Source organism: Talpa occidentalis, unplaced genomic scaffold, assembly GCF_014898055.3.
Source record: "Talpa occidentalis isolate TD23 unplaced genomic scaffold, MPIMG_talOcc4v2.1 talOcc4.9, whole genome shotgun sequence".
NCBI lineage: Eukaryota > Metazoa > Chordata > Mammalia > Eulipotyphla > Talpidae > Talpa > Talpa occidentalis.
In genome coordinates, this window is record NW_023605305.1 from 20,209,767 (window position 1) to 20,237,166 (window position 27,400).

The 27,400-nt window shown below is 40.3% G+C and overlaps 2 long non-coding RNA genes across 4 annotated transcripts in view; one reads left to right on the forward strand and one right to left on the reverse strand.

Annotated features, from left to right (window-relative positions):
• The window catches only part of LOC129145138 (uncharacterized), a 31,335-nt gene extending 20,256 nt beyond the window's left edge, over positions 1-11,079 (reverse strand). For all 3 annotated transcript variants that reach the window (XR_008550251.1, XR_008550252.1, XR_008550250.1), the window contains exon 1: positions 10,919-11,079. This is a non-coding gene — a long non-coding RNA (uncharacterized LOC129145138). The remainder of the gene's footprint in view (positions 1-10,918) is intronic.
• LOC119236415 (uncharacterized) lies at positions 549-26,489 on the forward strand. Its single transcript, XR_005123054.1, has 4 exons — positions 549-702; positions 1,196-1,251; positions 25,312-25,419; positions 26,295-26,489. It is a non-coding gene; the product is annotated as an uncharacterized LOC119236415 (long non-coding RNA).
• Positions 26,490-27,400: the final 911 nt, after the last annotated feature.

The following is a 27,400-nucleotide window of genomic DNA, read 5'->3' on the forward strand; positions in this document are numbered from 1 at the left end:
TTCTGAGTTTTGCAAATTCAAGAACATTATCAGGAGCCTTAAAACCCAACTACAATTTATTTTTAATGAAGGTCTCCTTCATCACTTTTGGCAATCACTTATTGAGCTCTGCCAATGAAACAGGCACTGTGCTACGAAGCATAGATAAAATGGAAACAAAATCACAGCCCATGTCCACACAGACCTTACAGTATGGGTGGTGAGGAAGGTGCAAGATACAGATAAATATAGTACAAAATATTTCTACAATAGTAGAACACAGTTGTGGAGACATATAAGGTTGCTGTATCAGTTTTTTTATTGCTGCATTACAAATTACTCCAAAATATATAGTAACTTCACACAACACTATCTCCTAATTTCATGGGTCATGACCTTGGGTCTGGCTGAGCTGGGTCTTCTGCTTATGGTCTCTCAGAGGCTGCAATCCAAGGGTCTGCTAGGGCTGTGATCTCATCAGGAGGTTCAATCGGGGAAGATGCACTTACAAAATTAGTACTCACAAGTTTGTTGGCAAGATTCATTTCCTTGCAGGCTGTTAACTGAGGGTTCCTTGCTACATGTAGCTTCCCAAAGGGCATCTCACAACATGATAGAAGACAAGAAAACATGCCTGCAAGCATCTACTAGCAAGATGGTACTCACAGTCTTCCTGGAACCAACCCAACATTGGAGGCAACATCCCATCACTTTGCCATAGCGGTGAGTCATAAGGTCCAGCACACCCTCCATGGGAAGGGCAGGCACAAAGGCAAGGGGTCTTCTTGGAAAACCAGAACCCATGGAACATAGCAGGTAGTAATAATCCCAGAATTACTTGGAAAACTTTGCCTGAATTCAAAGCCTGGATTTAAAACTTCCAATTTCCTAAGTCTCTTCTCTAATAGGGAGGTGGTTCATTTACACATTCATTGAATACCTATTATCTGCCAAGTGCCATTAAAAGAGAAGAGAATCCACAGTGAACAAAACAAAGTCTCTGTTCTCATGAAGTTTGAGGTTCAGTGAGGGCAAATATGAACATTGATATGACTGTGACTTGTGCAGAGGCCAGAAAGACACGAGGGAGGAACATGTGGACATGTGAGGGGAGAAAGCATTCTAGGCAGGGAGAACTATAATGGCAAAGAATAACAGTACCTACTTCATATGGTTGCTTTTAAAGTTAAATGAAATGTGTGCTCCTCCTCCACAGGGATGATGAAGGCTACACAGTAAAGCAGAGCCAGGTCAAGGATGAAGAGCAAAATGGTGAGCTATTCTTCTATGTTCTTTTCCTTGGGTAACTTTTGTTTTGAAATCATTTCAAATATACAGAAACATTGCAAAACTAGTAAAGATTCCAACACACCTTTCTCTTAGGTCACTAACATTAACTTCATCATTCTTTATGTTCTATTATTCTTTTCTGGAACCATTGGACAATAAGGGGCAGATACAATGCCTCTTTACCTCTAAATACTTGAATGTGTGTTTTCCAAGAGCAAGGACATTTTCTTTACACAGCCACAGTACAATGATCAAAATCAGGAAATTCACTTAACACTATTATCTATTCTGCAGACCTTATTAAAATTTTAACAGTTGTACCAATAATGTCCTTTATATTAAAAAAAAGAGCTCTTTTTCTGCTCCAGGATCCAATCTAAGATCACATGTTCCATTTAGTTGTCATAGCTCTTTAATCTCCTTTAATCAGGGATAGTTGCCCAGCTTCTCTTTGTCTTGACATTTTTGAAGAGAACAGCCTAGTTATTTTGTAGAGTGATCCTTCAATTTGGACACATCTGGTAAAGACAGGGAACCCGCAGCAGTAATGTGTCATCTCAGCATCTCGTGTTAGGAGGCCACTCTGATAATCTAGTTAAGGTGGTGGCTGCCAGGTCATACCATCTGAAAGCCATGATTTTTTTCCTTTATAATGGATGAGTCTTTTGTGGGCAGGTACTTTGAGCTTCTATAATTATCCCATTCTTCATCAAACTTTTACTCACTAGTTTTAACATTTGCTGAGGATTCTTGCATGAATCAATTACAAGTAAGATGGTCACCAAGTGACAGTTTTCAAATCCCATCATTCCATCTGCATTTATTAGGTAGCATTCTATTATGAGCTATTTTGGGAGGGGAAGGCTTTCCCCAGTAACATTTGAGTGGTGGCCAGAAAGGAGTGCAAGAATGAGCATGAAGATTATCTGGAAGAGCATTAGGTAGGGGAAGTCCAAGTGCAAAGAATAAAAATAACAACTACTTCACATGGTTATTGTGATAAGAACACACAATACTACAGGGGTGTTGTGATAAGAACACACAATACTACAGGTGCGTGGATTTTAGAAACAACTCAACAGAACTAAGTTACTCTTGCTATTGCATAGTGACATCAAAGTTGAGATCTATAAGGTAAGAGCTGGGGTAGTGAAGCTGAAGTCAAGATGAGGAGAGTGGGGCAGCCCAAGTGCAGTAGGCAGAGTTTAAGATGCTCCCCAAAAACCACATTCTTGCACAATTCCCTCTTTCTTGAGGTGGGAGAAGCTGGGAATACAGCAGAGCATTGTTGATCATGAGGTTGTGTTATGTGGCACCACTGACAAAGAGATCTTTCTAGTGAACCTGAATGAATCACATGAGTCTTTAAAAGGGCCAAGATCTTGGGCCTCCCTTGTGGCACAGGTGGTTGAGCTCCATGCTGTGGAGTTGTCCGCAACCTCTGCAGTGCAGATTCGATCCCCGCCAGCTGACGAGAATCCCACATGGTGCAGCAGACCTCTCCTGTCTCGCCCGCTGCTTCCCTCAGCAGTGCTTTTGGTCTGTCTGCCTGTTCTGTTCCCTGCTCTGTCTCTGGTGAATCCTCTCACCCTCCCGTGCATCTGGCCTGTACCCCGGTTCTTAAATAAATAAATAAATAAATAAAAATCTTAAAAAAAAAATAAAAGGGCCAATATCTTTCCTGGAGAAGGAGATCAACGTCAGAGAGATTCAAAGAATGAGGTGGATTTGATGTGTGAGTTCTCCATGTCTGGCTTTGAAGATGGAGTTGTCCGTGTGACTAGGACAGGACTGTTGTCTCTTGGAGCTGACTGTAATCCCCGAAGGGCAGCCAACAAGCAACTGCTTTCTGCTCACAACCCGAGTGAGCTTGGAAGAAATCCCCTGCACTCCTGATGAGACAGCAGTCAGATAGCACCTTGAGAATATGAGCAAAGAACCTGGGCATAGTGTGGCCAGACTTCCGACCTACAGAAATTATGAGATAATAAATAGATGTCATTTAAACTGCCATGTTTGGAGTAATTTGTTATGCATGCATCAATAGGAAGCTAACACAGCCAGAGAGCAACATTAAGAAAAATCTCAAAGAGAAACAGGGCAGGAGAACAATGGGAAATCCAAATAGCTCAGCATAGCTGAATGAGATGGGGCTGCAGGTGTAGTAGGGGTGTGTTCACTGGGCAAGGTGTTCAGATAAACCCAGCTCAACATTTAGTGAGGACCTTGGTGCCAGGTCCTCTGTCATAACAGGCTGGAGACTTCAAGATATAAATGTGAATTTCTGCTCTCATGGAGCACTGGTGAAGAAACTCTGCTGGAGAAAATCAAAGCCATGCAGACTGGCAGGCCTCTATGCTCTGTTAACTTTTGTATTCCAAGTTCCTGCAACTGTGCTATGCATGTAGTAGGTGATAATCACAATATGTTGATTGAATGGGACTTAAGTGATATTTCAATCACTAGCAATTTTACTCCCCATTACTAATGTCTGCAGACATTTTTGGTTGTTACAGTTGGGGAGGTGCTATTGGCATCTAAGGGTAGAGCTCAGCAATGCCATTAAATATCCTGCAAGACAATGGAGACAGGTCCCCACCCTAAGAATTACCTGTTTAAAAATAGTGGCAGGCCAACAGGCATATGAAAAAATATTCAACATCACTTGTAATCATGGAAATGCAAATAAAAACTACAATGAGATACCATCTTACACCAGTGAGAATGGCACATATTAAAAAAACTAGCAACAACAAATGTTGGCGAGGGTGTGGAGAAAAAGGAATTCTCCTGCACTGTTGGTGGGAGTGCAAACTGGTCCAACCACTATGGAGAGCTGTGTGGAGATTTCTTGACCTACTAAACATAGAGCTTCCATATGATCCAGCAATTCCACTCCTAGGTATTTACCCAAAGGACACAGAAACATCAATCCCAAAGAGCACCTGCACCCCTATGTTTATAGCAGCACTATTTACAATAACTAAGCTTTGGAAACAACCCAAATGCCCAAAAATAGATGACTGGATCAAGAAGATGTGGTACATATACACCATGGAATATTACTCAGCCTTCAAAAAAGATAAACACATGCCATTTGCAGCAACATGGATGGCTCTGGAAGGGATCATGCTCAGCGAAATAAGTCAAAAAGAAAAAGAAAAATACCAGATGGTCTCACTCATAGCAGGAATCTAGAGAACTTAAATAAGGGATCAGGAAAAAGAATAACTATAAGAAAGAAAATATCAAAATCAACAAACAACTATGAACCAGAGACACTCTATGGGAGGTGGGGGACGGGGAAAGGAGAGCTTGGGGTCAAAATAAGGGGGTTGTAATTGTATGGGGAATATAAAAATAAAATTTAAATTAAAAAAAACATAAAAAAATAAATAAAATAAAAATAGTGCCAGGGTTGAGAAACTGTGATCTAGATGGGGATGTCCTCTGATGAAACCTTTGCTCTCCCCAGCAGAAAGTGACCGTAATGCTTCTTACTCCCAATCTCGAATGTCTTCTCGCTTTGGTATGATTGGATAAGCAGGGAGAATCCCCTTAGCGGCATCCTTGTAGGGTTTCATGGAGTTCAGCTCCTTTGCTTCAGCATTTCTTTCCACAGAGCTATCAGTGTTATTGATCACAGCCCAGCGAGTCTTATGCCCAGTGCCCTGCTTTGGTCTGGGAGGTACCAAGTCGTGTGCTGGGCAATGTTCAACAACCAGCTCTCAAAGATATAACTATACTGTACATTTGTAAGCTTGTTAAAATTTGTTAATATTAAAATATGCATGACCGTTTATTGTAAGTTCCATATAATCCAATTGATTCTCATAGCTTTCAAGTATTTTTGCTGAACTCTTGTATCTATAGCCAACCTAAGGAAGCAGTTGGTGAATGGGTATAGTTCTGACATGAATGTTGGCTGATATTTTCTTTTATATTAACAAGTAAGATGAAAGTGAAACAAGGAAGGCATGCCAGAACTCCATTCATTCGTCAATGATGTGAATGACTGCTTTGCTGAACCAGATAATAGTTTTCAAATACTGGGAGACTATTTCCTCAATTTTTGTGTCATCCACAGTGTAACATTTACAGACACGACAGGCTTTTAAGTTTAATTGGCATTATTAACATTTTCTCCATCACTTTCTTAAGTCTAGACAATCAACAAAACAATAAATCAAGCTCTGGCTTGTAGCACTTTCTGATTTCCATGGTGTAAACACCCCTACCTTGGCCAATTTCAAGCCACCAAGGGGATGTCAATGAACTCTGAGTCGAGAAGAAACGTGCAGGGGTGTACTCCTCTGCAGAGCTCCCGCCATGCAGACAGAGTAGAGGGGAATCACTTCCGAAGCATAGGGCACAGGAAAATGTAATTAGAAAGCATGAGTTCTAAGTATTTGTTGTCTTTGTTTTTAATACAATTTATTTAATTGTAGGTATAAAGCATTTAATTTTTTTCCCCAAATTATATTTATTGAGGTCAAAGAGTTTTACATCTTTGCACCTTCCCCAGGGCTTATAGGTTCAAACCTCTACAAATGTATACTTTCAAGCCCTGCCCACTACCCATACCCCAATAATCCTCCACTGTTTTCCATTGGGTCTCCCTTCCCCCTTTTCACCCCACCACACTCTCCCTCTTGTTGCTTCAGTTTTACAGTAAGTTGTTTAGAGTTTATTATTGGTTTGGTTTTGACTAATCCTTTGTTATGTTTCTCTATATTCCACATATAAGTGAGACAGCTGACATTTGTCTTTCTCCTTCTGACTTGTTTTGCTTAGCAATATCATCCCCTCTAATTCCATCCATTTTTGGCAGATGACAGGAGTTCATCTTCTTTATTGCTGAGTACTATTCCATTGCAAATATACACCACATTTTCCTGATCCACTCACTCCTCTGTCTTTGGGCACTTAGGCTGTTTCTATAACTTAGTTATAAATAGCTAAGCTTAAAACATTGAATATTTAATATTGTCTGTGCTTGACAACTAGTTCACAAAATTTCAGAACATTTAACAATTAACTTTTGAAACTGATAGTTGCTGAATCCAACACACTTCTGTTCTACCTAGTCAGGACTGTGTGTTGATGATCAAACTTAACTCTTCAGTTGATACTTTTAACAAATCCACTCACAATTTCTAAGTTCTGGGGATTGTTCTGAACACACACACACGCACACACACACACACAGTGTGCATGTACTAATCACATAAGAGTCCAGTCTGTCTACATTACACATCTCCTGTCTGTACGTTTGTCTAGACTCATAGATGCCCAGCACCGAGAGGGGGCCCTAGGATGAAGCATACTCTTTGATAATGATATGTTCATGTGGGGTCATCAGTTATAACAAACGTCCCACTCTGGGGACAGGGAAGGAACTGTGGTTTTAAAAAACCTTAATTAATCCATGCTGGCTGCCACATGAGAAGGTAACTTGCTTAAGAAATTCTCAAGTTCAGGTTCAGTTTATTCCTTTATCACACACCCTCAGCATCATCCCCTATGATGCCATGTTTCATCATTTCCCCAAACTCCTCCTATTTACACCTGGTTCCACTCTGAAGTAGAGCTAGTCTGACTCCATGTTGTACCAGCCCCACTGTCAGGCAGGTTTTCCACTTCCGGTGTAACTAGCAGGAGAAGCAGGGCAGTGGAGTGGGTGCTCATGGCTTAGTCTTTAAGGGGACACTCTTTCCTCTTTTTTGGATCCAGCCACATCAAATGTCTCACTCCTGTGATTTCAAGGTGGTAATTAGGTCATTCAGGACCTTAAATTAGGTAATTAATTCAAAGTCATTGAGCCACCACAGTCACCCTCTGGGTTATACTGTCTGCTTTGTCCAGAGTCCTAATGAACCCTCCATGTTTTCTTGAATTCCTAGACTTTATTTCCACCAGTCAAACATAAAACACAAATCATCCCTAAACATATTTAGCCACATAATTATACCTTATCCACTACCAAACATCTTACCAACTACATTTAATGTACTTAATGCTTAACCCACAAATTCTCTTCTTCTAATGCAATGCATTTTCCTCTCAGTCAATTTCAGACATTAAGGACATTATTTGCTTTATGGAAAGTATTTATTTATGCTTTTTAACAAACAGAAATGAGTGCTGTGCTCTGGGATAATGGCTGGGGATGTATCAGCGAAGAAGGAAGACAGACCTGCTCCCTCTTCTCATGTAATTTTCAGTCTGATGGAGAATGACATTAAGCAAATGCACACATATAAACTATATATATATATAACTAAATATACAATTATACATGATATAGTGTGAAAATGTGCATAAGGGCAGAGAATGGGGTCTTATGATAAGGGGCACATTCTGTATTGGGGGTCAGAGAAGTTATTACAGATGAGACAGAAATAGCCGGAGGAGGGCATGGGGAGAATGACTCCAAAAACAGAAGCAACTTCATCCTGGACCTTAGGAAGAAGAACACGTGGTCTCCAGCGCAGGCATGGCGCTGCTGGGTGGAATGGGACGAGGTGGGAGATCAAGACAAGTCCAGGTGACACAGTCAGGTAGGCCTGGCTGCAGAGTTTTTAATCTAACCTTGATAACCATTGAAGTCTTAATGCAGGGGAGGGAGCATTTGAATTCACTTTCTAAAACCATCACTCTGGATGATAGATGGAAAGTGGATGGAAGAATTAGAGCAAAAGGGGAAGCCGAGCAATAGCTAAGAGGCAGAGGTAGCCTATCCAGGATGGAGACAATGGTAGTGTGAACCACGGTGACTGCAATGTGGAGGCGAAGAAATGGAGAGACGCTAAATATTTAGAAGGTGGAAATGACTGAATATGCTGGAAACTGTTATGGAGAAGGGGATGAAGGAACCGGAGGTCGGGGATGGGCTCAGGTTTCTGACTGGGCAGAAAGAGAGGGTACTTACTGGGGACATGGTGTAGGTATCAGCTTAGCAGGACTGTTCTGACCTGGGGAGGAGTAGCTGCATGGGAGGCAAGGAGAGAGACAAGGTCATTGAGCTAATTCCTTTGATGTCTCATGTGAGGAGCTCAATCAGACAAAGTAATGTCCTCTCTTGCTGTTTTGCCTCCCATCCTCTTTAATAACCAGCTAGTCCTCATCTTTCTCTCTTTGGCTATTCATTCAACGATTTTGACCAAGTTCAAATACTCTGACACTGTTGTGTGAGTGCTGGGCAGGTGGCACTGGTGGTGTAACCGAGGATCACAAGTGGCATGGAAAATGACTTTTCGATGCTGTATGGATATGGCACATCACATTGAATCACATAGTGAGAAAGTAATTTCCTTTTCAATTCTTTCTTAGGCCTTCTGATTACATCAGGGAGAAAGGCTCAGTTTGGTGTTAGTATGTCTTTACACCTCTCTAACACTTGATAATCTCTCTTTTTAACAAAGAGAGAACAAGGCCACAATCTCAGAGCGTTTTTAGCAGGCTGCTATCTCTAAGAGGAATTTAATAATGTTGCTTTGTTTTCACGGTAAAAAAATATTAAGTTTACCTCCCACTTATGGAAAGTAATATTCATTTTTATTTGTGACAGTGAAATAAATAAATTTATTTAAAAATAAAGCTCTAAATGCAGAAAAGGGGGGGTGGTGAAAAATGTGAAATAAAATACTGTAAAAAAATAAACAGTCCACGTGATACATGAATAAGGCAAGTGACGTGGAGGAAGAGCGTGTGGCCAAAGTCAGGGACACAGCATGCAAACAAGTGGATGTTTGTCACACCTGTATCTGCGTGCCTTTCTTGGGGCACATTTCCTGACTTGCTTTGGTGAATCATCTCTCCCCTACTCTCAGCCCTCGATACTCCCAGTGAATTTGTTTCACTCCCGGGCCCTAGAGGGCAGCACTGGGTGTTGCAGTGCCTTGGCCCTGAGTGTCTTATGGACTGGCACCTGATCCAAATCAGACAGACCTCCAGGCCCAGAGATAGGATTTAAACCCAGTTTGACTGTAGCAGCCAGGCCCCTCAGCACTGCATCCCCCAGCCTTCCTCATAACATGGCGTTTAAGCAGAGATCTGAGGTTCTGCAGACTTAAGTCCCTAGATGAAGGAGGAGGAGGCCATGTGATGAAGTTATGGCTGTAATCAGGGACTAGACCAGTCTTGCAGGCCTAAGAACAATGGGCCCTTACAAGGTTTGTTAAGGAAGGTGGCAGGCCTTAATTGGTATTTTTAAAGACCATCTTGGTTCAAATGACATGTATAGGAGTCCAACACCTAGTAAACATGAGTGTTAACCTGGAGAATACCCAGTATTTTCAGGGCACAGAATCGGGGTTCAATAACTGTGTGCCCCTATCCCTTCCTCTTTTCCCTGTTCCTGAGGCTGCTTCTATGAGGGAGAGCCTCAGGGGAAAGTTGAGTCCTAAGTAGGACGTTGCCTTACCTAAGGGCACTGATGTTTGGGTGGAGCTGTTAGCTGGGGCCAAAGGCAGGAAACAAAGGTTAGTGTTCCTGGGACTTTTCAATTCTTGAGCTTTGGTAGTCACTATATCTCTATGTTATAAAAAAGTGGTACCCTCCAGCAAAGAGGAAATAAGGCAAAGAAAATTTAAAAACAGAAAGAAAAAGTGAAACCAGTAGCTGGTGGTTAAGGAGAGGTCTGACTTCACAAAGGTGACTGGACTTAGAAGAGCACCCCTTTTCCGGGTCATGGCAGGCGGGCAGGGCGCTGTCTGGTCTGTTCGTAGGCTCTGCTTGCATGTGGGGATGAATGCACAGCGACAGGGGGAAGAAGGGAGGGCAGCTGGAGCTAGAAGTAGTCAAACGAAATCAACTGAGAAATAACATCCTGGCACAAACTTAAGACATAAAAATAAAATCAATTTCACAAGACCCAGAAAGTCTGATTCTTGTAAAATATCCTCATAGAATCTCAACAAGCCTGGGTGTGCCCTCCTCCTACCCCAGTGTCCTAATCCCTCCCCCACAGTGGCTGGGCTCCCGCATGGAGAGAAGTCTGCAGACTCTCAGTCATTCACCTGCTTTTGTCCACAGCAGTTACAGCCATCAGCCCTGCTGCATCTCCTTCCATGCCAGCCTCCTGGGTGCAGAGGCCCACACAGACCCACCTGGTGTAGCAAAGGTGCCACCTGGGTGCCACCCCACTCCTCCTGGCCTTTCACTGTGAACATGGATGGCTGCATTATCTCCCCTTCCCTGGAGTCCCTCCCAGGTCAGGGCAACTTGGCTCAATAAGTAGTTATGTTTGTAGCACCCCAGAGCCCCAAACCTGCATGCTCTAAATGGGTTCTGGATCCTCTCCATAAAGACAAAACATACTTTTAGTGTGAAAAACCTTCAGTAATAAACAACTTTGATGCAATTAGCATGAATAGAGAGAAGAGAAAGAATATAGTTAAAATAGTTTCCTCATGAGACACCCAAACTTACCCATCCCCTGATGGGTAAATGCCCAGCCAAACAGGGTTGCCCCAAAGCGGGGCCACTGAGGCCTAAAAACTTGCCAGAAGTCTGAGGCACCTTCTGGTGGGGACCCATAGGAAAGGGGCAGATGGGGGCAGGCAAGTCTGGGAGGAAAGGAGCAAAATCAACACCCAAGTCAAGATAAAGGCTGCCATTGTCAGCCTCCCCACGGTCTCTCACTCACATCTCCGCATCTTTCAGGTGTCTCCTTCCATGTCCCCAAGTCCTTGGTACAAGTCCAAAGCCGAGAAGCAAGCACAGCGTCTTCACCTGTCTCTGCTCCGTGTGTCGCCTCCAGACTTCTTATCTTTTAGTTTCTCCCCACTGCTCAGCTCCACCCTTCCTTGGGTGGGAAGGGAACCTGGAACCTCCCCTTTGTGTGCACATCACACTGTCACAGTTAAGCATGCGTCGCAAGCAGCCTCCCGAGCTGCACAGACAGAACTGGGGTACTGAGCAGTGCTCAGGAGAACAAGCTTTAGTGTCAGCGTACCAGGATCTAATACCCAGTTCGTTGCCTGCACCTACCGCGTATGCTATCTTCAAGGGCTTATTTAGCCTCTGTGGGTGTCAGTTTCCATCTCTATACAATGGGGAGAATCACCCTACCCACCTCATGGAGCAAAGAGCCTCAGTAAACAAATTCATACGAGTGAGGAATTGAGAACACTTTGTGACAGTGGGTAAATGCTCCATAAGTATCAGACATTGTTGTTTGAATCCTTTCCTCACTGTTTACCATGTCCATTTTCCTCCTGTGCATGACTTAATCTAAACCCCAGCTTCAAAACCATCCTCCCTCCTTGCCACCCTGCAGTGCCCATTCCTTCCCCTGGGCAAAAAGAAGTGTCAGCAGACAGCCTCGTTAGCTCCGGGCTTGGGTGGTGTCTGCTGGCTGGGCCCTGATCCAGATGATGACCTGCATTTACTCACTGGTGTCAGGTTCTCACCCCTCTGCAGGGTTCCTCAGAGGCTGCACCTCTTCGCTTCATTCTTTTTGCCTCTTTCTGTCTCAAACACTTGGTCAAGTTTCCATGCCTGCCTTTGTCTTTGTTTTTAAATGCAGAGTTTGTGGCATGTAAACTGTACGGAGAGGCCCAGGTCCGCTGACGAATGTGCTCATGATGGAACTCCAGGTGTGATTGGTCTTCACAAACAGCCTCAGAACCTACCTGAACCGGGCATTTGGGTCCTCCTGGTCTCCTTCATCCCACTACATTCTAGCCATTCTGACTTGTCAAAAATTATTTTTTGAGAGCCATTTTAGAGTCACAGCAAAATTGAAAGTAAGGTACAAAGATTCCCCATTTCTCCCTGCCTTCTACATATACAGGTTCCCCCATTCTCAAGACCCCCACTAACGTGGGACATTTGTTATAACCGATGGCCCCACATGAACACCAGAGAGTGTGTTTCACCCTAGGGCCCGCTCCTAGCGCTGGGCATCTGTGAGTCTGGACAAACTTACAGACGGGTAGCCATTATGACTTCAGACAGCTTCTTTTCACTGCAGAATTTTCTTATTCTGGTGGAATGCTGGAAGTTTCTTTAAGCACGACCTACTTTGTACACAGACCTTGTTAAACATACTTGTTAGCACTAGTGTTTTTTGGGGAATGTTTTGTCCATCACTTAGGATTTTCTGCTTGCCACCTTTTATATCTTTTCCCTGCTAATGACCATCAGTACAGTGTTAAATAGAAGTGTTGAGTAGACATTTTTGTCTTCTTCCCAATTTAGGAAGTAAAGCCTTTAGTCTTTTACTACCTGGTATGCTGCAGGCTGTAGGTTGTTTTTTTAGAATCCTTTATCAGATTAAGAAAATTCCTTTTTATTCCTAGTTGGCTGAGAGATTTTATCAGGAATAGGTCTTAAAGGTTTCAAACGATTTTTCTCTACCTATTGAGGTGATAATAGGACTGTTCCCTTTTATTCTGAATTACATTGATTGATTTTTGAATGTTAATGAATATTACCTTCCTGGGGTGATTTCCAATTAGTCAAGATATACTATCTTTTTTTGTGTATTACTAGATTGAATTTGCTGACATTTTGTTCTGGATTTTGGGTCTCTGTTCACAAAGGATATTACCCTGTAGCTTACTTTTCTTGTACAGTCTTTGTCTAGTTTTGGTTCATGGCAATTACAGACTCCTAAAATTATTTGGGAAGTGTTTCCTCCTATTTTTGAAAGGTTATGTATAAAACTGGTATTATGTTTCACCTTAACTATTTTATAGAATTCACCAGGAAAATCATCCTGATCATATGCTCTCCTTGTGGAAAGGTTTAAATTAAGAATTCACTTTCATTAATATATATATATATATAGGATTATTCTAATTTCTTGTTTCCTTTTTAGCAAGCTATAGTATGTTTTGTCTTTCAAGGTATTTGCCAATTTCATCTAAAGTATTGAATTTATTAGCATAAAGCTACTAATAATATTCTCTCCATGATATGTAGTAATGATCCCTCTTTTATTCCTGATATTGTTAATTTGTTTCAAATTATTTCATTATCGAATTCACTATTGTTTTATCAACAAGTATATATATTTTTTCAAAAAGCATATGTTAGGCAGTTCAGTGCCTAAAAGAAAATTAATGGCCAACATATTTGGAACCCCAGAAAATACTTACTGGAGTAGATAAAGCCCAGGATGAGCCATAAAATGCCCAGAGGGGGAATGGCAGTTCTTCACCCCTACTTACAGGTAGAACCTCTTAAAGGCCCAGCAGAGGAAGAAGTGCTTAGAGGGGGGAGGCAAACCCCAGGACCAACCTGCTGTTGGAGCTACAGAAACCACACCCTGGAGCGCAGTAGAGGTGGGTGACTTAGAAACTCCCCCGGGATTCATAAACCAACACCCAGGAGTATCTATGCAGTAAACCCCAGGAAGGGACTAAGTGAGCAGCTCCCTGCACCCCAATTAAGCCAGGAGTCCCCCACTATTCAGGGTAATTGTTCTTCTATGGACCCTGCCTGCTTGGATCCTTCTCTAGAGCACTGTCAGTAAATGACTTTGCTTTGTCTAGATAAGGCCTTGAACCCTTTCACGGCCATTGTCAAGAAATCAGGAACCCCCAAACCTGGCATCATATATCTTGATTTTATTTTTTCAATTTTTAGTCTATTTCTTACTTCATTAATTTCTTCTTTTTCCTTCAACATTTTTTTTTCTTCTACTTATTTTGGTCTTAACATGTTCTTTTTATAGATTCTTAAGGCAGAAGTTTAGATAACTGATTATAGACCTCTCTTCTTTTCTAATAAAAGCATACAATGCTCTCCTGTTTTCTTGAAGCACTGTTTTAACTTCATCTCACAAATTTTGATTTTTTTTCATGCAATTCAAAATATTTTCTAATTTGTGATTTCCTCTTTGACATGGATTTTAGAAATGTTCATTTAATTTCTAAATTCTAGGGATTTCCTAGGTATATTTTTGTTACTAGTGTCTCATTTATTTATTTATTGATTGATTGATTGATTGATTGATTATTTATTTATTTATGCATATAAGAACTGGAGTATAGGCCAGAAGTGCAAGAGGTGAGAGGATTCACCAGAGACAGAGTGGAGAGCAGAACAGGTAGATCTACTGAAACACACTGCTGAGGGGAGCAGCAGGTGAAACAGGAGAGGTCTGTTGTACCATGTGTGTCACCTCCCTGGCTGGGGCTCAAACTCATGCTGCAGTGGCTGCGGGTAGCTTCATAGGCTGTGTCTTAACCTCTTGCACCACTAGGGAGGCCCACTAGTGTCTCATTTAATTCTTTTGTATTTAAAGGACAAACTCTATATGATTTGACTACTTTTAGTTTGTTAAGATTTCTTTTATGACCTAGTATGTGTTTATGTTGGTCAATGTTTCATATCCACTTGAGAAAAATGTTCTGTTTGCTGCTGTTGCAAAGAGTGCTCTGTAAATGTCAATTATTTCTAGTTTTTTGATAGTGTTGTCCAAGCATTCTATATACTTCCCAATTTTCTGTGTATTTTTCTACCTTTTATTGAGAAAGGCCTGTTGCAATCCCCAACTTTAAATGTGGATCCATCTATTGCTCCTTTCTGTTCTATCAGGTTTTTTTGTGTGTGGATTTTGAAGTTCTTTTACAGTGTGCATACACATTTAAGATTAATTGATGACTCTTTTGTCTTTATTGAATGATCCTTTTTGTTTCTGGTAATATTTTGAATATGTTGAAGTTTTCTTTGCCTGTTATTAGTATAGTTAACTTCAGACTGTCTAGATTTAGTGTTTGCTAGGTATCTTATTCTGTCATTTTAATTCTCACCTACCTGTGTTTTATATTTAAATTGCATTTCCTACAGATGGCATATGGTTGGGTCTTGCTTTTCACTTTCTTTATTTTTTATTTCTAAACACCACTTCTGAAGTATGCTGGATATATAAAATGCTGTATCTGTTGAACGCATACAACTTGATAAGCTTGGAGATATGTGTATACCCATGAGCCATCTCTACAATTTATGTCATAATCATATCCATTACCTCCAAATCTTTCCTCCCACCCACCTTTTTACTATTTTCTTCTTTTTTTTGTGAAAATATAAGATTTACTCTCCTAGGAAAAATGTAAGTATATAAATCACTCTGTCAACTGTGGGTGTCCTTCTGGACAGCGGAGCTCTAGAGCTGACTCATCTTGCGTAACTGAAACTTTGTACCCTGTTGTTATAGGGCAGGCTGAGGGGCACCCCGGGTCCCTCATACCTGCCTGTTCTCAATGGGGTCTGCCATCTGCTGTATCAAGACAAAACATATTCTAGTGCATAAGATCTTCAAGAAAATAACTTTAATACAATTAGGGTCCCAAAAAGAAAAGGGAAGAGAAAGAATATAGTTTCCAAATCAAGCACCCAAAGTTACCCATCCCCTCATGGGCAAAGGCACAGCCAAACAGGATTGGCCCAGAGCAGGGAAGTTGAGGCCCAAAAGCTTGCCACAAGTCTAAGCCACCTTCTTATAAAAACCACAAGAAAGGGGCAGAAGGAGTCAGGTTAGTCTGGAAGGAAAAGAGCAAAATCAAAACCCCAGTCAAGATTAGGGCTGTCACTGCCAGCCTCCCATGGGTGCCTCTCTTTCAAGTGTCTCTGTCCATGTCCCCAAGTCCCTGGTACAAGTCCAAGGCTGAGAAGCAAGAACAGCTTCTTCACATGTCTCTGCTCCATGTCCCTCCTCCAGTCTTCTTGATCTCCTTCCTTTCTTCTCGCTGCTCAGTTCCAGCTTTCGTTGGGTGGGGCAGGGAACCTGGAACCTCCCCTTACTGTGGCCATCACACTGTTACAGCCTGTTTTCCCTCCACCCCAGTTTTGGCAACTGCTGTTCTACTCTCTGCTTCAATAGCCAGACTATTTGGATTCCTCATCTAAGTGGTATCATATAGTATTTGTCCATGTCTGCTTTATTTCATTTATATAATATCCTCCATCTGTATTGTTGCAAATGGCTGGATTTCCTTTTTAAAGGATGAATAATATTGCATTGTATGGATTTATCACACTTTCTTTATCTATTTATTGATCAATGGACATTTAGGTTGTTTCCATGTCTTGGCTATTGTGAATGATGCTGCAATGAACTTGGGTGTGCAGATACCTTTCTGAGATTCTGATTTCAGTCCTTTTGCTGTCTACACAGAGGGATGACTATGCCATAGCATAGGTCATAGGGTAGTTTTATTTAAAAATTTTTGAGAAATTTTCAGTGTTTTCCCTTGAGGCTGCACCAATTTGCATTTCAACCAAGTGTCCAAGGGTTCCCTTTTCTCCACCTCCTCACCAACATTTGTGTGACCCTAACAATGATCACATCCTAACAGGTGTTCAGGTGATATCTCCTTGTGGTTTTGATGTGCATCAGTGATGAGTGGTTTTGAACAGTCATATATCAGTTGGCAATTTGTATGTCTCCTTTGCAGGAATATCCATTTCCTTTTCTTACTTTTTAATCTTTCATTTGTATTGTTTTGCCATTCAGTTGTAGGAGTTCCTCATGTATTTGAAATATTAACTCTTTATCAGATACATGGTTTACAAATATTTTTTCTCATTTCATAGGTTGCCTTTCATTTTGTCAGTTGTTTCTTTTGCTGGGCAGAAGCTTTTTAGTTAGCTACAGCGCATTTGCCTATTTTTGGTTTTGTTGCTATACTGTTGTCATCGGCAATGCCAATGTTACCAGGCTTTTCTCGTATGTTCTTTTCTAGGAGTTTTATTGTTTTAGGTCTTATGTTTAAATCTTTAATTAATTTTTAAATTAATTTTGTATAGGTTTTAAGGGTTCCATTTAATTCTTTGGCATATGGAGTCAGTTTTCCCAGGACCATTTATTGAAAAGCTTATTCTTTTCCCAATTGCGTATTCAGTGATTTTATTGCTGAGCTCTCCGTGTCTCTTTTTGTCTATTTTTATACCTGTAACATGCTGTTTGATTGCTGTAGCTTTGTAATATACTTAAACCCAGGAAATGTGATGAGTCCCACTTTCCTTGCTCAAATTTTTTTTTTTTAATTTTGGGGCCTTTTGTAATTCCACACAATTTTTTGGAATGTTTTTCTATTTCTGCAAACAAAAACAATTTGTTGGGATTTTGATAGAGATTGCATTATATCTGTAGATCACTTCGGAAAGTATGGACATTTTAGTAATGGTAAGTCTTTAATTCACAGAAATGGTTTTTTTGTTTTATTTTATTTTATTTTAAAGATTTATTTATTTATGCATACAAGAACTGGGATACAGGCCAAAGGTGTAGGGGGTGAGAGGATTCACCAGGGACAGAGTGAGGAGCAGAACAGGCAGATCTACTGAAATACACTGCTGGGGGGAGCAGCAGGCAAAATAGGAGAGGTCTGCTGTGCCATGCGGTTAGCTCCCGGGCCAGCTGGGGATTGAACTCATGCTGCAGAGGCAACGGATAGCCTTATAGTATGTGCTTAACCCATTGCTCCACCAGGGAGGCCCTGGGCTTTTTATTTATTTGTGTTTTTTTTTTTTTTACTTTCTTTCATTGGTATTTTATAATTTTCAGTATAAGAATCTTTCACCTCCTTAGTTAAGTTTATTCCTAAGTGTTTTATTCTTTTTGATGCTGTTGTAAATGAGATTGTTTTCTCAATTTCCTTTTCAGATAGTTCTTGTTATGAGGAAATGCAACCTATTTTTCAATACTAGTTTTGTAGCCTGCAATTTTTACTGAATTTGTTTATCCCAAATTTGCTTTTGTGGGGTTTTTAGAGTTTTCTATATATTAGATCATTTCATCTGCAAAGAAAGATAATTATACTCCTTCCTTTCAGACTGGGATGCTCCAGTGATTTGAATGTTTGTGTCCCAGCAAAATCCATACATTGAAGCCTAAAGTCCATATTGATGGTATTAGGAGGTAGGGGCTTGGGAGATGATTAGTCTATGCTGGTAGAGCGCTTATAAAAAAGCTCTAATTGCTAGTCCCTAGTCCCTTCCACATCTGAGAGCTTTGCAAGAAGTCACCAGTTTGTAATCCAGAAGAAGGCCTTCACCAGAAACTGGCCATGCCAGCACCCTGATCTTGGACTTCTGGCTTTCAGAAGAATGAATAAAATTCTGGTAATAATATTAAAGTGAATATAGGCTAAAATTAATATATAGTATATTATAAAATTCTTATGAGCCATGTAATGTGTGGTGTTTGTTATAGCAGATATTATATCAGTTAAATTAGGATGGGCTTTTCCTGGAGTAGGATCAGTCCTAACCCTTCAACTGGTACCCTTATAAGGAGAAATTTCAGCCTTGGCACTGTACACACAGGTGAGATGAGGGAAGAAGTCAGGGTGATGGCAAAGACTGCCCCAAATGCACTGGCATCTAACAGGAATGTACAGGGTGGAGTCTTTCTTTCAGCCCTCGAGGAATTAATCTGGCTGACACCTTGTTCTTAAGATTGCTAGGCTCCAGAACTGTGAGATAAAATGTTTCTGTTGTTTAAGTCACCAGGTTGAGGTGTTTTGTTACAGCAGCCTAGAAAACTCACATAAACAGTGTGCTTTTATTTCTCCTCTGCCATCCTTTGTTCTATTTTTGTTAAGCATTAAATTTCTACGAAGTTGAAAATCTCATCATTGTTATTAATACATTGTTATTCATTTTGCTCTAAGTAGTCGTTTATCTTATAAAGAAATTAATTTTAATTTTTAAAAATTATCTTGGGTTATATCACACATTGACTTTAATTAGCATTTTTTTCTGATTCCTTAAGAAGCTAAGAATTTGGTTTTTCATCTTAGTTATTTTGTTTCCAACCTCTGTCAAGTGATTGATTCCTCACACCTTTTGTCCATTTCTCTAGAGGTTTCTGCTTGTTTCCTATTACCTTATAGAAGTACTTTGTATATGCTGAATAGTAATATTTGAGGCTTTCCCACTGGGTAGTTGCTTTCCTTTCTTTGGGAGCTCTCATAATGAACAAAAGGGTCCAATTTCAATGAGGTTGAATTTATCTGTGTTTTACTTTATGCTTTGTGCTGTTGAAGTCTTATTTAAGAAATATTTCCAATTCTGAGGTCTCAAAGATATCCTTTTCTATTTTGCTGACATTTTATATTTTCTCCTTTCACATGAAATATTAAATATATCTATAATTGATTTTTACATATTATTTGAGACAAGATTATAGTGTACTATTTTTCTGTCACACTACTAATTTTCCCAGGATTTTCTTTAAAAAACCTTCCTTTCTCTATTTATCTGCAATGTCATTTCTTATATGTCAAGTTTCCAAATATTTGTGAGTCTATGTCTGGGGTCTCTAATTTGTTCCATTAGCCTATTCCATTTGTCCCTGCAACAAAAGAACACTGTCATAATTATTATAATTTTTAATGCCTTTTTAAATCTGATACAATTAGATTCCCACACTAATTTTCTTTTTCAGGAGAGTCATTTTTTTTTTCATAATTTTAGAATCTACTTATCAAGAATTATAGTTTTAGAATCCACTTGTCAAATATGGGGATTGCATTAGAAATTGTATTGCATTTGATATTGGCATAGTTTTGAGTCATTCTATCCATGAAGAAGGTATATTTCTCATTCATTTGGACATTATTTACATCCAGTAATTTGGATCTTTCTTTAACATCTTTTAATATAGTTGGATAATTTTCTCTCATATCTTTTCTTAGATTTATTTTACATTTTCTTTGGAATTTAATCAGATATATAGAAATGAAATTATAAATTTACGTATTTACCTTGTATTCAGAAACTTTATTAAATAACCTTAATTTCAAAAATATGGAGGTCCCTTTGGGTATTCCTTATAGATAATCATAACACTCAGGAACAATGATGGATTTATTTACTCCTTTCCAAATCTTTAGGATTTTTTCTTTTTTTAAATTTTATTTATTTATGCATACAGGAACTGGGGAACAGGCCACAGTTGTGGGGTATAAGAGGATTCACCAGAGAGAGTGGGGAGCAGAACAGGCAGATCAACTGAAATACACTGCTGAGGGGAACAGCGGGCAAGATAGGAGAGGTCTGTTGTGCCATGTGGGAGGCTCCCTGATAGGGGATCAAACTCATGCTGCAGTGGTTGTAGCTAGCTTCCTAGGTTGCATGTTAACCCCTTGCACCATCAGGGAGGCCCTGAATTTTTTTTTCTTATATTACTTAACTGGTTAGAACTAGAGTGCAATGTCAAAGAAGTGTAGAGACAGACAACATCCTTGATTTGTTGCTAATTTTAAAGAGAATTAAAAAAAAGAAACTGTTCAGAATGCTGTTTGCTATAAGTTAATTTGTAGATATTCTATACCAGTTTTAAGAAGCTTGTTTTTATTCTTAACTTATAATGGAAATTTTAAAAAAAAATCAATAAACATTGAATTTTATTGAATGTTTTTCCTATTTCCTGAGACAATTGTGGGCTGTTTCTTCTTTAATCTTTTAACGAGGGAAATTCCAAATATAATATTTCATCAGCCACTTGCTAATATTTTATTTTAATTTTTGTGCCTATATTGGTAGGTGAGATTTGATCTGTTATTTTTTTTTCTTTTATTGGCCTTCCTAGGTTTTGGCATCAGGGTGTGTTATCCTCATAAAATGACCTGGAAATGCTCCCTGTTTTCATAGTCTCTGAAGGAATTTTTGTAATCTTGGAATAATCTGTTTATTAAATATTTGGTAGTACTTATGGGTATAATCTCCTAGTCCCCATGACTTTTTTTATGTGGGACTATTTGAAACTTTTAATCCATTTTCTTTAATTGTTATAAAACTTTATATTTTCTATTTTGTTTTTGATAATTTGAGGCATTTTTTTCTAAGCATTTCTTTATCTACATTGTCAAGTGCACTATAAAGTCCTTCACAGTAGTTTCTTATTACCTCTTTTTCTCTTTTCTCTTTGTTATTTATTTATATTCATAATATTTTTAATTTCACTACGAATCTTACCAAGTGTTTGATAATTATTTTAGTTTTTGGAAGTATTTACTATTGAATTGCTGATTGTTTTTATGATATATATTTCTAACTTTAGTAACTTTGCCTTTCTTGTTACTTCCTTTTACCATCCTTGGATTTATTAAGTTGTTTTTCTGTTTCTAGTTAATTATGTTGAAATAAACTTAGTTTATTAATTCTCAATCTTTATGATTATAAGCATTTCACTATACAAATTTTCCTACAAGTACCATTTTAGCTGCTTCTTACCAGCTTTGATATAGTATTTACAATATTGTTTATGCATTTTCTAATTTCCATTATGTTCTTCTTTTTGATACATGAGTTATTTAGAAGTGTGATTTCCAATTTTCAAATGGATTTTTTCTAGTTATTCATCTGTTAATGCTATCTAACTTAATTGTATTATGGCCATTAAACATGGTCTATGTAAGACAAATTATTTGAAATTTATTCAGATTTTGTTTAATGTTCCTTACTTACATGAGGGAAGATTGTTATTCTCCAACTGTTGCTACAGGGTTCCATTAGATCAAGCTTTTAAATCTTGTGTTCCTATCTTTTATAATCCTACTGACTTTTCTCTTGCTTTATTTGTTACTGCACAATGAAGAGTTTCAAAATCTTCCATTATAAAAGCAGATTTTTATCAGTTCTTGTGTTTCTATCTGTTCTTATTTATTTTGATGCAATATCATTATGTGCATACAAATTTAGAAATATTAAATCTTCCTACTGAACTGAACTTTTATCAGTAAGTGACTCTTATTATCACTAATATTACTTGTGCCTTAAATTTTATTTAATATACTAATAAAGTATTGTCAGTTTACTTTTGTTTAGTATCTGAATGATGTGTTTCCCCTCATCTTTATTCTATAATCTTTCTGTTAACTTCTATTTACTTTTTGTCTTATACACAGTATAGATATAAATTGTTTTTATTCTGGTAGCCTTTTTATTTTAACTGGAAAATTTAGTCACTTTATATTTATTGGGATTATTGGTAGAGTTGGACTTTATTCTATCATTTAATTTTGTACTTTCTGTTGGTCTTGCCCTTTTATTTTATTTATTTATTTATTTTTAAATATTTATTTATTTATTTATACAAGAACTGGGGTACAGGCCAGAGGTGTGGAGGGTGAGAGGATTCACCAGAGACAGAGCGGGGAGCAGAACAGGCAGACTGACTGAAATACACTGCTGAGGGGAGCAGCAGGTGCAACAGGAGAGGTCTGCCATGCCATGTGACGATGGAACCAGAGCTGCAGAGGTTGCGGTCAGCTTCACAGCGCTGCACTCAACCGCCTACGCCACCAGGGGAGGCCCCTTTCTTTTATTTTTTTTTCCCATTCTGGTCTACTTTTTTGCTTCCCTAAGCTTTACTCATTAATCCCTCAAGTAGTAATAGAAATATATATTCCATTTTTTTTCTTTTAGTGTTACATCAGGAGTTTTACTATGAATATTTAGCTGAATAAATAAAATACACATGCTTTCCACCAAAATGTTTCAAGGATTTTTAACTATAAATTACTTTAACTATAATTACCCTCCTTCTGAATAAAAGTTATTTTTTTCAGTATTTTTCTAACATCCCAAGTTAAATGTTATTATTATTTGTACAGCCACTGTTTATTTGAATTCAGCCACATTTTAATATTTTCCCTTTTCAATCTAGAAAATTCCAAGTAGTGTCACTCTGAATATTGTCTCCAGTCTATTATGAAAAATGTCAAGAGGGCAGGAAAAACTCAAGAAAACGATTGCAGTATCTACTGTAAGCTCCTCCATCTGGCATCTTATTCCCAGTGGCAGGGCAAGAACCTCCAGGATATCCACCCCAAAAGAATCTCAACCTTGGGTTAAGGGTTCAAGGACATGAGGTAGAGTCAGGCTGGTGGTCATACTGGGTGAAGTATAAGCTAAGTAATCAGAGAGAAAAGGAGATGAGAGACTGAGATTAGCTGAGAGAAAAACCAGTGTGAGTCCCTAATTTGCCGCTTTCTGTTCCTGTGAGGCTCTATTGTATGATGGTGCCAGGCCTTGATTGTTCAACTGGAGTTAGCTTGAATGGCTTTTGCAACCTAGAATCCAGACAATATTGTACTTTCTGCATACATAAGATGGGAGAATATTTGCTCAGGCAATTTCATAAAGTGCAAAGGTAAGAAACAAAAACACAAACAAACCATAAATAAGAAACATCTCATAGTTGCCAATAGAAAGCTATATCATAGGATATTGTGTTTGTGGGGAACAGCACACCCCTTTTTCAAAAGAAAAGACCTTACCTAGTTCTTATTACCCCTTTGAGAGAATATTCGCCACCTCCCCCCAACATCTGTTAGCTAAATTTCTCCTGTATATATCAGGTCTTCACATTTTGTGAAGCTGTAAGTAGATGAGATCTTGAAAGAGAGTGAATATTGAGTATTTTATAACGCATGGGCTGCTTTTTACTTACATGATCTCCTTATAACTTTAAAACAAGATTGAATTAAGTATGCCCATTTTACAAATGAGTAAATTGAGGCTCAGGGAATTGACTTGGAGCTGGAATTTTATCAAAATCCATACTATTTTAATTTTGCTGCTGTCCTAGATGTGAACAATGAGGACTCACATGGATGAGTTACCAGGGAATGCTCAGAGGTAAATGATATTGATGACTTAAATAAAACCATTCACAAAGCCTTAGGGGAACCAATCACCCTAGTCCTTAAGTCATTATGTGATCCTCATAGCTTAGCACTGAATTAAGTTGAAAGTTTGGACAAAAAGGATCAGACTTTTGCATTGATCTTAGTGAGGTCACTGAACAAAGTGCACGGGTGGCTTCTAGAACATTACCTTTTACACAGTAGGTACTTAATAAATAAGGAGGTGAAAACCAAAGGTACTGACAGGGACCAGATGGGCACCATATCTGAGTGAAGTAGGTGTGACTGTGTATGTGGATACACAGTCAGACATTGGCAGTAGTTGTACCCATCTGGAGACAGGAACTCATCTCAGTTATTGGGTGTGGACATCACACATCTCTAGCCAAGTATTGCCTTGTGGGACTAACCTTGCTTCATTTTCCAATTTTTCTAGGGTACAGAAAACTGGATTTTAGATTGATGTTTCCTGATTTTTCAAAAAGATTTATTTATGCATACAACAACTGGGGTGTAGACCAGAGGTGTGGGGTGGGGGTGAGAGGATTCACCAGAGACAGAGTGGGGAACAGAACAGGTGGATTTACTGAAATACACTGCTGAGGGGAGCAGTGGGCAAGTCAGGAGAGGTCTGCTGGGCCATGTGGGTTAGGTCCCTGGCTGGGGATCGAACTCATGCTGCAGTGGCTGGAAATAGCTTGATAACGCTGTATCTTTAACCCCTCCCCTATCCAGGAGGTCCCTGATTTTTTTCATGTTACCTGTCATTAGGGTCCAGTTCACAAATAAGCTTTAAACTTCTGACTTTCTTCTTCTTCCCAGCTCTTTGGGGGCATCAAAATGGTACCAGATGCCACATGAACCACAAACACGTAGGTGTCGAAGGAAAACCTCCCAGCAGGGGTTTATTGTCATGGTCTCGGACTGTGCAGAAGATGATGGTAGAGGACAGGTCTTTCTTAGTTATTTAATAATTTGGGGCTCACAGATGTAGACTAGGGAAGAGAATTGAGACAATGTACGTGTGTCCTATAATTATTTCTATAAGCATTGTATTTTGAAGACATGATTCTTGGAGGAGAAAGAAAATTTATGAATCCTTGGAACGTGGTAGGACTACCAAAGCACATGAAATCAGTTATGGAAGTTGTGAAGCTTAAGTCATGGTTCTCCTTGTGCCACGATGGTGTAAACATTGCAAATTTTTCATCAAGATGGAAGATAAACACAGCTTTCTCAGAAAGGTGTCTGATGATTCTTCAACACAGCCTCCCTCTTACATCTGGATCCCTCCCCCTTTCTCATCTCCTAAATTCAAGACAAGGGGGAGATTTCTAAATTCAAATGCAGGGACCAAGAAAGACAGGCCATGTGGCGTCACTGTCCTGGAGGGCGGCGGTTTCATTCACTTGAATATTCTCTACAGGACGAGTGCATCTCCCTGCCCCACTACGCTGGATTTCGTCATATCACCTGCTTTGGCCTATGGGACCTGAGTGAAGACATTGACTGTGTCTGAGCCAAACCTTTCAAGGTACGGTTTGTGTGAGCCTCTTGTTCTTACTTTGGCCTGACCATGGGTGTGTCCCACACAGGGGATGCTTCTTCTGTTTGGACCTCAGTATGAGAAGACCCACAGAGCAGGGCTGAGTGAAGCCACAGCAGTCCTGCTGCTGCTGACAGGCAGCAGGAACACAAGGTGAACGCGTGTGGCTTTAAGCCTTGAGATTGGGGCTGTTTGTTGCACTTCCAAGCTGACCCACATACCTGGCTTTGCTGCTTCTGGGACATGTGATATTCAGAAAGCTGTTTCATTTATTCAGTGCCTGCCTGGGGCAGGTCCTGTGTTAGACCTGGTGATCAGAGAGGAATAAGACGAGTTCCCAGCATGGGAGGTTCTCAGTGCGATGGGGGAGACAGTGACGTAGGGCTGTGTTAGGTGCCACCACCAGGGTCAGGGCAAAGAAGCTCTGGCTCAGTCAGTGAGATGAAAAAAAGAAGAAAAAAAGGGGGGGGGGCTTGTTTTGTTTTTTAGCCCTTTTTTTCCCTAAAGAAACAGCACAGGCCGAGGCTCAGTTGACATTTCAAATTGAGGGCTGCTCAAGGTGACCTCTGAGACCCTGCTCAAGTTGGTCGTCACCTTGAGGGTCACTAAGACTCAGACTCATGCCCCAGTCAGTAGTGGTCTCTGGCTTGTGGCCCCAGCTCTGTCTAGACACCCACTACTGTGAATGGCTTTGCTTTGGGACCTGACTGATGGGGAGAGAGGTGGCTCTCAGGACCAGCCCTGAACCATCAGGCGCCAGGCACAAGCCAAGAGGCTGGAAGGGACTGGGTGGCTGAATCCTCACCACTGTCCCAAAGAGGGCCTGCTTTGGAATCATTTACTTGCTTTTCCACATCCATCAGGCTAAATGCAGAAGTCCCTCATCTGAACCGAATGGATTGTCCAAGTTAATCCAGAGTCTGTCTGGGGCAGGTGAAGCATGGCAGAAAAGTGATGTGGAAGGTTTGCTGCCAGGAAATACATTGACTCCAAATAGGGAGAGATGAGAAAGAGACAGAATAACAGTCTAGCAGAGCAAGGGTCCTAAGTGATGCATCCTATCGGTAAGTTCCCAGCAGGGTCAAGATATTTCATCACAGCATTGATCAAACTTACTTATACCTTTTTCCTTTTCTTTCCTATTTTTCCTTTAGTATAACTAACTGCAAAGGAGCTCAGCTTTGTTAACGCAGACTAGTGTGTCTGAGACCTCTCTCCCTCGTTCTTGTCGAGTGGCAGGTAACCACACTGGCGCTTCCCTCCACCTGTGTCTCGAGGGCCAACAATGTGCCGGGCACCATGCTAGGCTCTGCGCAGGCAGCAATGATAGAACAAAGCTCTGCTCCACGGAACTTGCATTCTTCCAGGGTCTTTGATGTTCTCTTTTTAAGGCACACTGCCCGCTAAGCAGCACCCTGCAGTCCTATCCTTGCCCCGAGATTCTGGAATTTCTCTGTGCCAAGTTAGCTTCTGCGATGTCTTCTGAACTGGTCTTGACACAACCCTGTGAGGTAGATGTTGTCGATCCTACATTAGAGCAGGGACATCGACGCTCGCAGGTGAGGGGAAGGGCGGAGCAGAGGACACAAAAGACCTGTGGGACCACCGCTGCTCTGGGGTCTCGGGCCTCAGGCGTCTTCACTCATTGTCCAGCTCCTTCTGCTCTTGAGGCAGAGTCGACACAGGCCCCCCACTCACTTCAACAAGAGGACCCTCTGACACCCCGCCACGTGTGACATCGGGGGAAGCCTTGGGGACGGTATGCTACATGAAACAAGCCAGCGATGGAAGGACAGTCTGCACGGCCCTGCCTATCTGAGATTCTGAAACAGTCACACTCATGGAAGCAGAGAGCAGAATGTGGAGGAGTGGGAGTGACTGTGCAGAGAACTGGAGCAAGAGCGTTCAAAGCACATGAGTCTGAGGTTAGCGAGATATTCAAAGAGCAGAAAGGAGACCGCGTGCAAGG